Source organism: Argiope bruennichi, chromosome 11 (genome assembly GCF_947563725.1).
Source record: "Argiope bruennichi chromosome 11, qqArgBrue1.1, whole genome shotgun sequence".
Lineage (NCBI taxonomy): Eukaryota > Metazoa > Arthropoda > Arachnida > Araneae > Araneidae > Argiope > Argiope bruennichi.
In genome coordinates this window covers 27,546,891-27,563,819 of record NC_079161.1, presented here as the reverse complement: position 1 = coordinate 27,563,819, position 16,929 = coordinate 27,546,891, and positions in this window count along the sequence as shown.

The window sequence follows — 16,929 nt, the reverse complement described above, 5'->3', positions numbered from 1 at the left end:
ATAGAAATTTTTCAAAAACTGCAATTCATTTACAAAACTTGCCGACACTTGCCGATGAGTCATGCACATATTTTTAGTTTTAAATGTTCTAATGTAATAAGAAGGAATCTCAATTAATAAAAAATATAAATAATAAAAATAAGGAATACGGAAGAAAGAAATTAAAATAAGATAAATAAATAAGATTAAATAAGGAAAAAAAAAAACAAGTTCTATCGATTCTATCTGCTATAGAAATTCCCCGATGATCACAATTCAATTACCGAAATAAATAAATACTTGCCGATGAATCATATGCTATTTCTACCCTTTCTTCTGCGAATCTCTTTCCAATCTTGAAGTAATTTTTGGTTTAAATTCAGTTTAGATTCAAATTTCACATAAAAAATGAATCTTAAACGGAAGTCTTTTTAAGAAAGATAAGTTACTTTGATAAAAGATGTAATAAAAGGCACGAAAAATAAAAATACGGCAAAAAAGAGTGAAATTTCCATATATAATAAATTGTAGATATTCAAAAAATAGATTTTATTTTTAGTGTGAAGGAATTCTGAAAGAAAAAGAAAGAATCATCCAAATTTCGAGTTTTAATTTTTGTTGATTGCGATATTTTTACTAAGATACTGATAAATTCCACCAGAAATATTTTTTTAATACAGATAAAATTACAAATATGTTCTTCGAAGAATACACAAAGTACTTGGTTATGGCAATTTTATTGATAATATTGGCATTATACGTAATATCATAATGTTTAAATGTTCAAAGATAAAGTGAATTCGAGGAAACTATTGCGGCAATGAAACATTTTCTTCATAACAGCATGAAAAATAATTCTTATGAAAATAAAATAAAACGAAATCAAAATAGGCTCTGATCAAATTAAAATAAACTTAAAATAAGAAGTTTAATTGCTTGAATTTTGTCCATTTCGTATGGTGCGGTTTTTTTTAAATCAACATTATGTATTTAATTTTTCCGAGAAAAATAAACTAATGCATTTAAATACAATGTACCATTTATTGAGAGTTACAAATTAGCTTTTCAAACATCAGATAAATTGAAACTTATTTAAAAATTTATAAAATCTGAGATGGTACCTTTTAGAATTGATAACATGTTTTGTCTGTCTAAATTCTTGTAAAAAAATAAATGAATTTAATAGATTTTAATTTAATTTAATGAATAACTGAAAATGATGCTTCTTACTATATATTATTATTGTTTTCATTTAATATACAGTGGCTCAAAAAAATTGAGAGTACATCTTACGTTTACTTGATAAATCCGACTTTCAATATAAATAACACATTACCGGGAAGTGCAAACATGTTTTTATTTTTACACATAACAAATGATTTAATTTAGAGTAAAAATAAAGAAAAATCAACGAAAAATTTCTAAATTGAAAAGTTTTAGAAGCATTTTAAATAAACATACGCAGAATTTTGCCTCAAAAAATTATGAATACACTTATGAAATTTTTGCAATATCACGCGTAGAAACAAAGTGTTACTATTAAGTTGCATGTCTTTTGACTCTTAAAATGGCCTCTAAACGTCGTGGTACCGATTTCACCAATTTTTGGTGGTATCTGAAGATATTTTACCCCATTCTTCTTGCACAGTTGTTTTAAATGGGTTTTGTTTCTAATTTTGTGTTTTTGAACCACTTTTTAGTATGGCCCAAGAATATTCAATGGCATTGATGTCAGGATACTGTGATAGTGTGTGTAACTGCTGTCTACAATGAAAAAGACACCATATTTTGACGTTACGTGCATTCTGTTTTAGGTCGTTGTCTTGCTGGAAAATGGAATTTGCATCTAAACTCAAATTTTTAACACTTTCCTTTAGATTTCTGCGACCATATGGTTTTTCCAACTTGTTGCAGAAACTTTTCAAATCATAGGCAGAAGTTTAAGTGCTGAAACTGTGCGAAATGCCATTAGACGAGCTGGATATAAAAGTAGCATTGTTAGAAAGAAACCGTTCATCAGCTTGTAAATTCAGATAAAGCATTTGAAGTTAGCAAAAACTCATCAATTGTAGACCAATAAGCTTTGGAAGAAAGCTATATTTAGTAATGAAAGAAAACTCAACATTTTTGGCAGTGACATCCATCGTACTGTATGAAGAAAGCTTAACGCTTCTTTGGATCCAAAAAATTTACATACTACAGTTACACATGATGGTAACTCCGTCATGGTTTGAAGTTGCATGGCTTCATTCGGGGTAGGAAATTTAATTTTTATAGATGGCATTATAAACGATAGGGTTTAGTTGGATTTACTTCACGGCAATCTAAAGGAAAGTGCTAAAAATTTGAGTTTAGATGGAAATTTCATTTTCCAGTTGGACAACGACTCCAAACAGAATGCACGTAACGTCAAAATATGGTGTATTTTTCATTGTAGACAGCAGTTACGCACACCACCACAGTACCCTGACATTAATACCATTGAATATTCTTGGGCCATACTAAAAAGTGGTTCAAAAATACAAAATTAGAAACAAAATCCATTTAAAACAAGTGTGCAAGAAGAATGGGGTAAAATATCTTCAGATACCACCAAAAATTGGTGAAATCGGTACCACGACGTTTAGAGGCCATTATAAGAGCCAAAAGGCATGCTACTTAATAGTAACACTTTGTTGCAAAATATTGCAAAAATTTCATAAGTGTATTCTCAATTTTTTTAGGCAAAATTCTGCGTATGTTTATTTAAAATGCTTCTGAAACTTTTCAATTTAGAAATTTTTCGTTGATTTTTATTTATTTTTACTTTAAATTAAACCATTTGTTATGTGTAAAAATAAAAACATGTTTGCACTTCCCGGTAATGTTTTATTTATATTGAAAGTCGGATTTATCAAGTAAAAATAAGGTGTACTCTCAATTTTTTTGAGCCACTGTAGATTAACGTCTGTCGCAGACAATTTTCTAAAGTTTAAATATTTATGTGTTTTTATTGCCATTGTTTTTCGTTAAATATAATGTAGTATCAACCGCAGACGACTTTACTAAATTGTAGCATCTGTCTGTGTATTTCCGGTCGTGTTTATTTTTCCAGACTGTGTAGAAAGAGAAAGTAGTCTCTCAATGATGGAAAAATAGGCAGTTCTAAGGAAAAAATATGTGTCTAAATAAATGGTCGTCTGATGAAGCATCTGATGGGAAAGAAATGAGTTTTGTTTATTCCTGAAAAATAACACTATCGAAGTTGAGAAGATACTTTCTCAATGCTAAAAAAAATCGGCAATTTTAAGGGGAAAAAACCTGTGTAGAAATAAATGGTTGTTTGGAGAAGTATCTGATGGGAACGAAAACAAAAAAAAATAGAAAAGAAACTAAAATGTTTTATTCTTGAAAGAAACAGCACTGTTTTAATTAAAGGGAGAAACCTCTCAATTACGAAAAGGAATAAGAAATTCAAAGGAGTAATTGGTAGTCGGAAAAAAACACCCAGCGGAAAGTAAAAGAAAGTTCCGGAGAGCAGCACACTGTGCAAGTTACTAAGAAAAGTAATAACAAGTGACGAAACAATATCAAACAAAATGCTGGACTAGAACAGAATAATATGACGTGAAAGATTAAGGAGTGTCAAGGCAGTGATATCCTGATAGGGAGTGGCGAAATATCTGGCATCTACGCAGAATGTTACAGGAAATTGTAATATTTGGTAGCAGCCCAATGTCATTTACGTTGAAATCAAGTTTTTTCATGTATTAATTCGTTGATATCACAAAAAATATATAGCAGAAGATATACAAAAGACATCACAGTTTTTTAAACAAATACAAAAATGTTAGGAAACTGTCTCAGAAATTTTGTGAAACAGTATTTTAAATTTATTCTGTCATTTCAGTAGAAATATCCTCAAAAATATACAGTAAAAGTTCACCATCCAGAACTTAAAGTTATTGCTCCTTTGCGCCACTTTATGAAAATATATGCTTTCTTGGCACCTGCGGCGAATAGCGTTTCGTCCACAATATTAAAAGCCTTAATTTAATCATACCAATTATCTTTTATGAACTACATCTTATCGCACCAAACGAATACACTGTCTTAAGTTGCACTTGCATAACAAATATAGAGTATTCTATTAAGCTACGTACCGAAGATAGCAAATAAAATTTTTCGAAATTGGTGTAATTGTTGAAGTTGGAAGATGTATGAAGACCTTATTTTGAAATATTTTTAAAAGATGAAGGGCGGAGGGTGGCTAGCAACCATTATTAATACACCTAAACGACATAAGTTTCAAAAAAAAAAAAAAAAAAAAAAGGTGTTGAAATCGATATTATGATTGGGGAGGGATAGGGTATTTTTTCTGAATTTTTACTTTATGGAATATTCAGTGAAGTAGTGCTTTTGAAATTTCTTTCAAAATTGTGTTGGGGAGAGACAGGCAGTCATTGATAACAAAGTCCTCTGTAATAGATGTATAAAGATGAAATAAAAATTAACAAAATCGGACAAATGTTTAGTGTCATGGGACTGATTTTTGAGTTTTTCCTAATTATTTCAAATAAATAAACGATACATACGATACATACATCATCGATACTATTCTATATACCATATTTACTTGTTATTTTGTAGATTTCGTTCAGAATTTGGTAGAAATCAGCAAATTTGGTGCAAGGAACAAATACAAAATTTCATCTGTCTTGAGAAAAACGGTTTTGAATAATGTTCAGAAACAGACAATATTTCAATATTTTTTATTAAAAAAACTCAGAGAAATCTGAAACGTGGAGGTACGTCAAAATCACGAGTTCGAATTTTCTAACGATTATAATACTTTCTCTTAGTAGAATTTGAATACGCGAAAGTTTGGGAGGTCATTTTATCTCTGAAATGCAAATATATGTTAATTTAATAAAAAAAATTATTGAGAAATAACAAGACGAGTGCAATTAGTCCAGGAATTCCCAACGGCCTTCTGTGCAAATCTAAATATGAATAAGTGTATCAAAAAGCTGCGCAAATACATAAAATGACCCATAAAACATTCCCAAAGGACATAATGACCTTCTGTTACACCACTCTGAATTAGAAAATCTACCAAAAATTATCATTAATAAACGCGGTGAGCCTTGTGCAATCATCTGATGCGGACACCCATCCATTTCTGTCTGGACTGGACCAGACTGACCAAGAGTGACATTTGATTTCACCGTGACCGATTTTTTGTTTATTATAAAGATATAAAACTGCGAGAGGTTCGGGGAAGAGTTGTGTATAAATATGTATGACGTCAAACTTCCGCTTCCGGATGGTATTCCGGCATGTTCAGTGCGTTCTGGACAGCTTGCTCCGGTGAGAATTATCAGTAGAAACAAATCTTAATTTACTCTGAAGGGCAAGAGTTTTGACGTAGTTTGGGAAAATGTATACCGTCAATATTTATGCACAAAAAAAAAAAAAAAAAAAAAAGAGGAAGGACAAGAGTCGTAAGATATCGGCCTATAATTTGGGTACTTGTACTTTCTGAAAATTGAAACAATAATTCTATGTTTATTTTATTCAATATTTACATGCATTATTCCATAAAGCATTATTATTATTTTTTTAAAATTTTTGTGTTGCAACTTTTGTAATAGTCTCTCTATAACTTTCCCGAAATAATCAGTCACCTTTAGCGACCTGCTGGCTCACCGAAGATATCTAACTTCATATCCATGATACCGTGCAACTGGTATACATTAAATGTGCTACTTTAGTTGTTTTACATATTCTCCGCTCAATGTGTACATGAAATCGTCTATTGGAGGCCAGTCTCAAGACCCCATGACACTATTAAAAATGTAAATTTGTGGTTCATCTGTCTTATAAATTTCGTGGTATTGTAACTTCATTTATTTTTACCTCTCGTTAATTACACAGATATTAAACAGAATCCTTCTTCTTTAACTTTTAGTAGTAGAAGAAAATCACACCATCAGATAGTTGATGAAACAAAGAAAACCGTTTTGAACTTCAGGCAACAATTATTGGAAATTAGGCCGAAAATAGTTTTGGGAAACAGCCTAAATTCGCACAACTATTCAATTGTAATCATTAAAAAGAAAAATTTTGAAATGGAGTAAAATTCAATTTCTGTGTGATAAAAGTTTCGAAAATTATCGCGAAGGAACACCAAAATTCAGATTAGTTTTTAATTATTTAAAATTAGAATTAAAATTTTTAAACATTCTCTCCGAGTTGCGCATTTTCATCCGTCAAGGAAATACACGAAAAAAATTTAAAATGTCAATTTACTCCAGAATTATAAATTTCCATAAAATTTTCAAAGCAAATAAAACTTTGTAAAATGTCTTGATAATCTGTTTACTAATGCATTGATTACTAATGCATAAATGTGATTGCTTTAAGAGATTGCATTTCAGTGCATTGTTTCATTACCAGAATATTAAGTATTCACCATAATAATTTAGCTTCTATCAAACTAATAAAAAAAAATGTCGACAAATTCGCAAGTGCCTTTAAAGTTCAGATTTACCCAAATGTTCAAAAAGATCCGAGACAAAAAACAAACAATTTTTTTATAAAATATAATAACTATTTGTTGATTTTAAAAAAATCAATTTAAATTTTACATTGAAAACATCGTAAATTAAAAAAAAAAAAGAAATTTTTAATTGAATCATTATTTACAAGAATACATTGACATTTTTAATAATCGTTTGCATTTTGACAAAAGAGAAAAACAAATCTAGAATTTACATGTTTATATTGAATCGCGCTGCCGATTAAATGAATTAAACTTTTTTTTCATTGGTTGGCTATATTTCTTCAGTTTGAAACAAAGATTAAAATTAAACAAAAATAGAAATAGAAAATTGTAAATGGAGTTGTCATTAAGTTTAAATATGGAATTAAATATATCATAATATGAAACAGTATTTTTAAAGAAGCGATTGTTAATGCAAATAAATTAACAATCCTTTGTTTAAATATAATGTAAATAAATTAACAATCGCAAGTTGTTTCAATAAATATTTTTATTAAAACAGCTTATAAAAATGTTTTATTGCTACATAAAAAATTGCAAGTTATCTTCATTTAAATAGTGCTTTACATTTCAATCATTAATTTTGTTGTCCACTGTTTGTTATTGTCTACTCATTATTGCAAATATTATGAAATCTTAAATCATTTTTTTTTCTCTAATGCCGGGTTTACACTCAGCTAGTTATAAGACGGCAAGTAGGCAGCGCATGCGTAGAAAGACTGAAAAATGCTGTTCGGTCGATGGCAAGTAGTTGTCCCGACGGGACAACAACAAGCCGCTATATTGTATTTTTTCTTACTGCGCATGCCTTTGTAGAATTTGGCGTTTTTTTTTTTTTTTTTTTGCGTGAAAAAATTGATCATTTATAATAGATTAATTCCGCTACTTTTGCTCTTTGCTCTTTCTGATAAGAATTTGTGTGTGTTTTTAAAATTTTATTTGTCATTTATTTTCTATAGTTTTTCAAATTTAAATATTTCTGGCCTTTTTTTTATTTTGCTATGTTTTTTTGTGTAAATATCCATACTAATTAATACTCCATAATTGACGATCAGATCAAAAAGTCTCAAAATTGATCGGTCACAAAATGTCATTCTTATAAGCAAGAAAAAATTGAGCTAATAAAAGTATTTCGAAAATGAATGAAAATAGGTAATTATGATGCAATAACCGACGAATTTATGTATATATACCAAAATATACACCATTTTTTGACTAAGCTTTAAAATCAGATATTTTACTAGAAAATATCTAAAAACATTTGCTAGTTAGGTTCCACTTTGAAGTAAACAAATAAATAGGCTTCGAGTACATAATACATGAAAACAGCGATGTTTAATAAGTATTTAATTAGTTATATAATTTTACTAAATTATTTGATTAATTAATGATCAAGAAGGGAAATATATATCAAAAATTAGAAGTTTATTCAAAATATTTCAACCCTAACACAGCAGAAAGTAAGTAAATTCTCTCTTTACAAATTTGAGAAAGAATAAATAAATATATATATAAAAAATGACGATTAGATGTTTTTCCATTTCAACGTTTTAAATATCTTCCAAGGCAATTTTTTTATTGTTGTTAATTACTATCTTTTCATTTATCTGCATGTATTTTATGAATACTATAGTTTAAATAACGAGAAAGATGGATGAAAATTAGAAGGCGTCTTATTCACCAAAATTATAAATCTTTAAAAATTTTGGTCCCAATGTAACCGGTGAAATAGCTATTCTTTATTTTTACTTATATGAAAAGTACAAAGAGAAAATACTAAAATAGCCAAAAAAAATGCAAACCAAACGTCAAAAATTTGGTAAATTTCTAGGTTTCAGACTTCTCGAAGTTCGAAACGCACATTTTTGGAATTAAATTTATCTGTCTGTGAAAACGATAACTGAAAAGCGCTTTGGGATAGACAGATGAAATTTGGTAATCTTAATGTCAAATGTCTAGCATCTAAAATTAATATTTGTAACAAATTCTGAACCTAATTCAACAAAGAGTTGACGTCTGTCTGTTTGTAGTTTCATATTCATGTAACGAGTTAGATAAATGAAATTCAACATGTAATCTGGTGACTACAATTTTAGTTTTGTATCGAATTTTTTCTTTAATCGAAAGGCATCCAAATTGCACATTAGTATTTTGGGTACCTGTGTATCAACTGTATACCAAACATTAATTGCCAAAGATCGCATTTTGGGGTCAGTAAAAAGGCAAGCTTCTATCTATAGCTTCTATAGATCTATTTATTATATATATTATGTATAGATCATAACTACTGTTCACCAGTGCCATTCAAGGTCCACAATTTTATGCTGATGAAGAAGGGAGGCAACACCTAGATTCGAGAGTATGTGTGAAAGTTCTGGGTTTTTAAATAACCTTATTTCTTACATATAGAGAAATGTCAACATTCATGAATTTTAAATAAAAAAAGATTTTTTCACATTTAAACGAAAATGATAATTTTTACTTCCAAATATACGACGTATAGGGAAAAATATTGTAATCACCAAAATTCCAAACTCGGGAAGGCCGCGATGGCCTGGTGGTAAGGTCTCTGCTTGTGAGCCGTAGGGTTTCAGGACCCGATTCCAACGAAAAACCGTCGTGTAAGGGGGTCTGTTGCACGTTAAATCCGTCAGACCAAACGTCCTCCCGCTGGCGTGGTGCGGTGTGGAGAGAGGGGTGCCAGTCGAATTGTCGTCCTCGTCATCTGACCGCGGTTCAAAATGACGAGGTCCGTCCTAAAATAGCCTAAGTGTTGCTTCACAACGGGACGTTAATATAACTAAACCAAACTCGGGATTTCGACAAATCTCCATATTTCAGACTTCCATGAGGTCAAAAACTCATTTTTCGCATTATGTCTGTTTGCCTACCTGTCTATTTATAGGATAATTCAAAGCGATTTGTGCTGGATGGGTGGAATATAGAATATGATCTATATATGAGATTCATAGATGTTTAAGAAATTTTGAACGAAATAAATTCAAGGAAATTCTGGCTATTCGATTTCAAATGAATTGGATAACTAGAAACCCTAAAAGTGATAGATAAAATTTGATACAAAAGCAAATCATCTAAAATGTAGATTTTTAATACATTCTGAATCTAATCTATCAAAGAGTTGACCATCTGTCGGACTGTACTTTTGTATGCATTTAAGTACAAAGACTCATAAACACATTAAATTAAATCAATGAAATAGGGAATGTTATCTTGTGTCAACAACAATAATTATGTGCCAAATTTTGGCTTCAGTCGCTCAGAAGAAAAGGTCCAAAAATACATATTTGCAAGATAGATTCAGTAATAATTCCAAACATCAATATTTTGTATCTATTGTTTGCCAATCACATGCAAGGTAATCGCGTCCTTACACAAGATTCATAATTTTATGCATAGTGGAAAAGGATAACACATATATTGGTGAAAAAATCGCGATGTCTCATGCGATAGATTTTCTAAGACCATTCCGCTGATTAAATCATAAAACATCATTAATAGAAGAAAGATTTAGTACATTCTAAATGAGAAAAGAAAATAATTCTAGCAATAAACGCGCACAGAAATTATGAAATAAATGTTATGTAGTTTTATTTATTACATTATGATGTCGAGAATGCTCGCGAATTCTTTGCTTTTACGATAGCATTTAGTCGTGTAACACTTCTTCTTCTTCTTCTTCTTCTTTTTTTTTCTTTGTATATTCGTGCTTTCCTCTTCGGGAATTATTGCAACTGCTGCACATTTCTCTAGAAGAAATCTTTTCTATGGAAAGTAACTTTTTACTTTATTATGTACAAAGTATACAAAGATAAAGTACTGTATCGTTAAAAAAAAAAAAACCTTTAAATTTTTGACGAATCGCTATGTTGTCCCAGAGTCGGAAAACACACATTTTTAGAGTTGTGTCTGTCTGACTGGGAATAAAACTCTTTGAGCTAGACAGATTAAATTTGGTATATGAACTATACACCACATTTAGTAGATTTCTATCTATATTTGCTAATGAAAATCGGGGATTGTACAGTATTTTATAAATAATATCTTAATTTTGTGTTTCGATAGTAATATGTTTACTTGCAGTACCGCCGGCGTGCTGGCCTAGGGGTAGCGCGTCTTCCCCGTGATCTAGGCGTTCCGGGTTCGAGTCCTGGTTCGGGCATGGTTATTCTCTCTGTGAGGTGCGTGAAGGAGCCTACCTATAAAAAAGGGTTGTGTATGCATGCGTGTGAGTGTGTCATCTTCATTTGAGCTAGAAGTCAGACTTCTGCCATCGGGTGATCAGGGGTCTTTACCCTCAAATGCTACTGCGCAAAAATTTGGCTTAAAATAGTCACGCAATAGACAAAAAATAAATGAATTAAAACCACTTTCCAACTCCGATTGTTCAGTCCAGTGACAAATAAATATCATTTATCACAAATTTTTGTTGTCGGGGCATTCAACTTTACCGAACGATCGTGATTTTGGTGTGGTAGAACTGGCAATCCGGAAAACCAGTTCCTTGCATATACCCCAGGATTACTATAAAATAATATGAAATTGTCGAAAAGATAATAAATGTTTAATACATGAAATGAAACGCGGATATTTATTTTCAACCCAACCTCTGGAGAAAGCAGTTTTAAAAAGAAATAAAAATACAGATGGAGAAACCGTGAATTGTTTAACTATATGCTGGATCAGATTTACAAGGGATACGCCATACAAAATGTTCTATAAAACATCGATAGAACAAGATGCTGAATTTAAAATTATCGATTTGCCACCATAACGAGGAAGACCAAGTAATTTCAGAAATATAAAATTATCTTTTATGTATGAAAAAAAGGAGATCTCTTACATCTGAAAAATGCAAGGACATGATGGATTTATTATCATATATACCTTCTGTTCATCATGAACATTTTAAAATGTTAAATTCTGAATAAAATTCAATTTAATTATACCTACGTATAAACTGAAAATGTATAATTTCATTGAAATTCTTAATAAAACTGAATTGTTTTTGCTTATGTTATATTTTCTACAAGAATATTCTTTGTTGTGTTTCACTTTTTATCAAATGAATAAATAATTATAAATTTTTGGGTGGTATTTTGTTTTTATTATAAAAAAAGGCTGATGCAACTGAAATATTTCCCAATTAAATGAACGTTTGCAATAATTCATTAATTTTGAAAGTAAGGCAAGTCCATTTAGTTATAATAAAACTCTTATTTTTTTTAGTCAACGCTGTAAACACTATTGGATTATAAACTTACATTATCTTGGTAAGTATTAATACAAAAAATATATCGATTAATACTTACCAATATTTTTAAATTCATTGAAATGCAGACCTTTAAATATCTCGCAATAACGAAAAATGGACTTGCCCCGTTTTCAAAATAGATAGCTCATATATTCATGAAAAGTATTAGATTCACGCCAAAAAATCAATATTCGGCAATGTGCTGCAAGAGGTTCGAGGTCTTATTCAAGGTCCAGAATTTTATGCGAAGGGAGGGAGATAACATCTTTATTAGAAAATGCGTGAGAATATTGGGGGCAGGGGAGATGGAATCATTCTCGTTGGTTTTACGCATTACGAACTGGGGCACCATTTTTGTTTGTTAATTTATAAAAGTTAGATATAGATACTTCTATTAAAACAACAATCGCCAAAGCACTTCGGTCGTACAGCCACATCAGGGATTTATTTATATTTGAATGGTATCATCAATATGGACAAAGAAAATGATATTTTATCGCTTTCGCTCTCTTCTACAAATCTATTAATTTCTACTCCCATTGTGAATGTCCACATATGCATAGAATATCCCGAATTTGTAAAATTTAACATTATATTCTGTTTTTTTACCGACGTATTTGATATGTATTGTCATTCATCGGAGAATATTTCGACCTTTCACGACCAATATTTATTACATTTTTTAATTATTAATTTTTCTTTACCATGTATAATTAAGTTAAATATAATTAATTAGTTAGCATGAATAAAAGCCATTGTGACTATGAATATACATACAGTGTCTCACAAAAGTGATGGGACACTTGAGCTTTACAAAAGGAAACTGTAATAAAATAAATTTAAAAAACATGTACAAATTTTTTGTGGGTGTGTTTCATACTTAAATTTAGTAACAATTATTACATAACATACATTTTGTCAAAATATTAAAATATTAATTTAATACAAATACAATTGTTTAGAACGGAGCAAAAAATAGCTCACATAAGTGATGGGACACCATTAGATATGCAACAAAAATCTTCTGAAATAAGCAATAAAAATATTTTTGGTGGTGTTATTTTTACTCAAAAGCAATTGGCAATAATTTATAAAATCGTCTGCAATATTTCTCTCCAGTTTGTTTTGGAATTTTTGTGCTTTTTAGCTCTGTGCAGCCATGAATGCTAAACGAAAAGAAACTTCGCCTGAAATTCGAAAATTAGTTATTAATTTGCATATTGAACGTGGAAAATCTATTAGAAAAACTGCTGAAACAGTTAACTTGAGTCATTCAACAGTTTTCAATATCATTAAACGATATAAAAAGAATCATATTATTCAGGATAAAAGAAGACCTGGCCGACCATCAAAGCTATCCAATGGAATAAAGCGAATATTAAAAAAAAATCCAAGAAAGAGTGCTCTTAAAGTTGCTGCTGATTTGCAAGCAATATATGGAATAATTGTTAATCCTGAGACTATTAGAAGGGTAATTCGATCTGCTGGATATCACGGTAGAGTAGCCAGGAAAAAATTCTTCGTAAGTAAAAAGAATAGAAAACTCAGACTAGCTTTCGCGAAATCTAACATAAATAAGAATTCTGATTACTGGAATAAAGTTATATTTGCTGATGAGAGTAAATTTAATATATTTTGTTCTGACGGTAGAATCTTGGTGTGGAGAAAACCCAGGGAAGAATTTCGCAAACAGAACTTGGTGCCAACGGAAAAACATGGTGGAGGAGGAGTTATGGTATGGGGGTGTATGTCGTCCGCTGGAGTTGGTAATCTTGTTTTTATTGACAGTATAATGGATCAATACAAGTATATTGACATTTTAAAGCAAAATTTGAAATCTTCAGCACGAAAATTGAACCTTCATAACGATTTTAAATTCTACCAGGACAATGACCCTAAGCACACTGCTTTGAACGTTAGACTTTGGCTGCTGTATAACTGTCCTGAAATAATAAAAACACCACCACAATCTCCAGACTTAAATCCCATAGAGAATATTTGGCAAGAATTGGAATCAAGAATTCGCAAACACACCATTTCTTCAAAACAACAATTAAAATCAGTGCTTCAAGAAGAATGGGGTAAAATCACTCCTGAAATCACGAAAAAATGAGTCGAATCCATCCCAAGAAGATTAAATCATGTTTTAAAAGTAAAAGGAAATACAACAAAATATTAAAACCTTTTAAAAAGTAAAATTTTTGGATAAATATTTGATGGAAAAGTAAGTGTCCCATCACTTATGTGAGCCATTTTTTGCTCCGTTCTAAAAAATTGTATTTTTATTAAATTAATATTTTAATATTTTGACAAAATGTATGTTATGTAATAATTGCTACTAACTTTAAATATGAAACACACCCAAAAAATTTTTCTACATGTTTATTTATTTATTTTATTACAGTTTCCTTTTGTAAAGCACAAGTGTCCCATCACTTTTGTGAGACACTGTATATTCCACATCCATGTCAGACGAGAGAAAATATGCTGTCACATTTTTAAAGTGAAAAAATTTAATAAATGTTCAATGAACTAGAATTTAATCGAAATTTTCCTGTTTTTTTCCACAATAAACCTTTTTGGAGCAAATTAACCCGAAAGAAATATTTTTATAGCATCCTAAAATTCAAAAATTTCAACTTTTCTGTAATACCAATATCATTTCTGCATAATCTTCATATGATTTTTATTAATTTCTCAAAATTTAATAACTACTGAATAGATGCAGACGATTTTGAAATAAAGGAATTTATAGGTAATCTGTTGCTAGGATACGATGAGGTTTTGAGTTATTTAATCTTTATATATATACACGTATATATTCTTTGTTTGTTTTTTATATATATGTATTTTTTGCAAACATTTCTTTATTTCCATATAATTTTTTTCCAAAATTAAATTTATGCTCAAATTATTAAAGTATTTTTTTTATTGTTGAAGAATAAAAGCAGCTACAAAGAATTATTTCTTGAATACAATAGCAGCATTCTGAAAGAAATTTTTAAAATTTTTAAGAAGATAATTAACAATGTATATCTAGAAGAATTACTGATTTAGTTTATTTTCAAGCTTTTTATTAATGGAAGAGATTTTTAAAAAAGTTCTTTTGATTCAAAAAATATTCTTATTTTAATTTTTAAAAATATTTCAGACCATAAAAGGATTTCGGGAAAAATAATATTTTAAATGTGAAAATACAAAAGTATTTTTTCATTAAAAATATCAGACATGGGAGTATTTGAATTTTGAGTTAATACCGAGTATATCAGATGGTAATCACTAAAATAATACCTTCTTTATTTTTGAAGCTACTTGGCGACAGAATTTTGCTCAGTCTCACATAAACTATTAATTTTCTCACATAGAAATTTCTGTATATTTTAACCAGGAAGCAAAACTGTTCATTCTGAACGCTGCAACACTGCACGCAAGCCACTGACCCTAATCGGCAGTTTTTAAATTTTTACTTCCAAATTCTAAACAACTGTGTAAAATTTTATTTAAAAAATTATCTTCTAATTGTTTTGATTGATGTACGTAGTTCGTACATAATTCTGTAAATTTAATATTCATCTAAAATATTAAATATTCTGATTTGCCTTAGTAATCTTCTAATTCTAAGAAAAAATGTTTTAATTCTTTTAGCATAGCTTTTACAGCGGCAAAAACAAGTGAAGGAAGGATTTAATGAAACAATAAAATAAGTTTAAATTTAATTATAGAAAAAACATTGTTAGAGCTTATAGTTAAAATTAATTTTGAAAAAATTATAAATATTAAAGAAAAGAATTCTACGTCAATCAAATAATCTTTTCTATAAGATAATTTATAAATAATTTCTCAAACATAGTTATTTCGGAAGCTATAGGCGACCAAAAAAAATCTAAAATAGTATAATTGATCTAAAAATAAATTCTGAATGGCATGTGAAACTTTCAGGTCACCACTGAGCATTTTTTATTAGGACTTCATATATTTTCTGCTTTATAAAGGTAACATAAAAATTTTTCTAAACTTATTCTTTAATGTGCATATGTCTTTGTACTTTAATATGATTCAATGTAACATTGTAGATAAATCTGTAATCGAGTTTTTCGCCAATATGGTAATCCAAACAAGCAATCTTCTAGCAACTCTAATGCTAATTTGTTTGCTATGTATTTTTTTACGCTTGCTGAGTTGTACATGAACTACAACTTCTTTATGAGAAATTAAAAATAATCGACATAAAAATATGGATTAAAGAATTTTATTTAGTTGAGTATAATAAGTTTTTTATTGCAAATAAAACATACTAGTGTTTTTTTTTAATGTGAATTACACAGAGATAATTTTTCTTCTTTTGCAATTCTTATTGAATTAATTTTTTTGAATTAGAAATATCTTTTTAGAACTTTATCTAATTTTGCATAGGTAAAATAATTTTAAAGAGAAAAAAAAAAGTAGAAAAACATTTTGATGATATTCCAGATGATTTTTATTTGACAATTTAATTAACAAATAAATTGATTATTTTTTAATTAAAAACATCTGTTCGAGCTTTTAAAAATCGTTTGCATTATTAACATAAAGTTTTCTTTGTAATCTGGTAATTCTATAACGGAATTTTTTCTACTCTTTAGCGGAAATCTTTGGATTTTTAAAAAAATTCTTTTCTTGAATTAACGGTTCCCTTGAAAATTCGCCTTGAACAACTTCAATATTTCAGAAAAATTCCGCCGTTTCTTTAAAAAAATAATTAACACGTTCCTTCTCGAGAAACCCGATTATTTAAATGACGTAAGTGAATTAATTTCTTAAAATTTCTTCCGAAAATTAGTTATTTCTTCTTTTTTTTAATACCTTTATGAGAAAATATGCTAAAAAGTTTTAAAAAGGTAGTTCTCAAGGGTAAATGAGATTTAAATAGCCTTCATTAAAACATTTTTATAGCAAGAATGGTTATATTCCTTAATCTGATGTTAAACATTCAATTTTCAATTTATTTTAATATTCTTGCTATGCAATAACTGCAAACGTATTTTCTGTGACAAAAGTATAATTTTTGAAAACATTTCTATAGATTGAAAAAGCAAAAATTTATCCTTTAAAAATTGTGACAAACTTGTCGGACTTCTTGTTACAATTATGATAT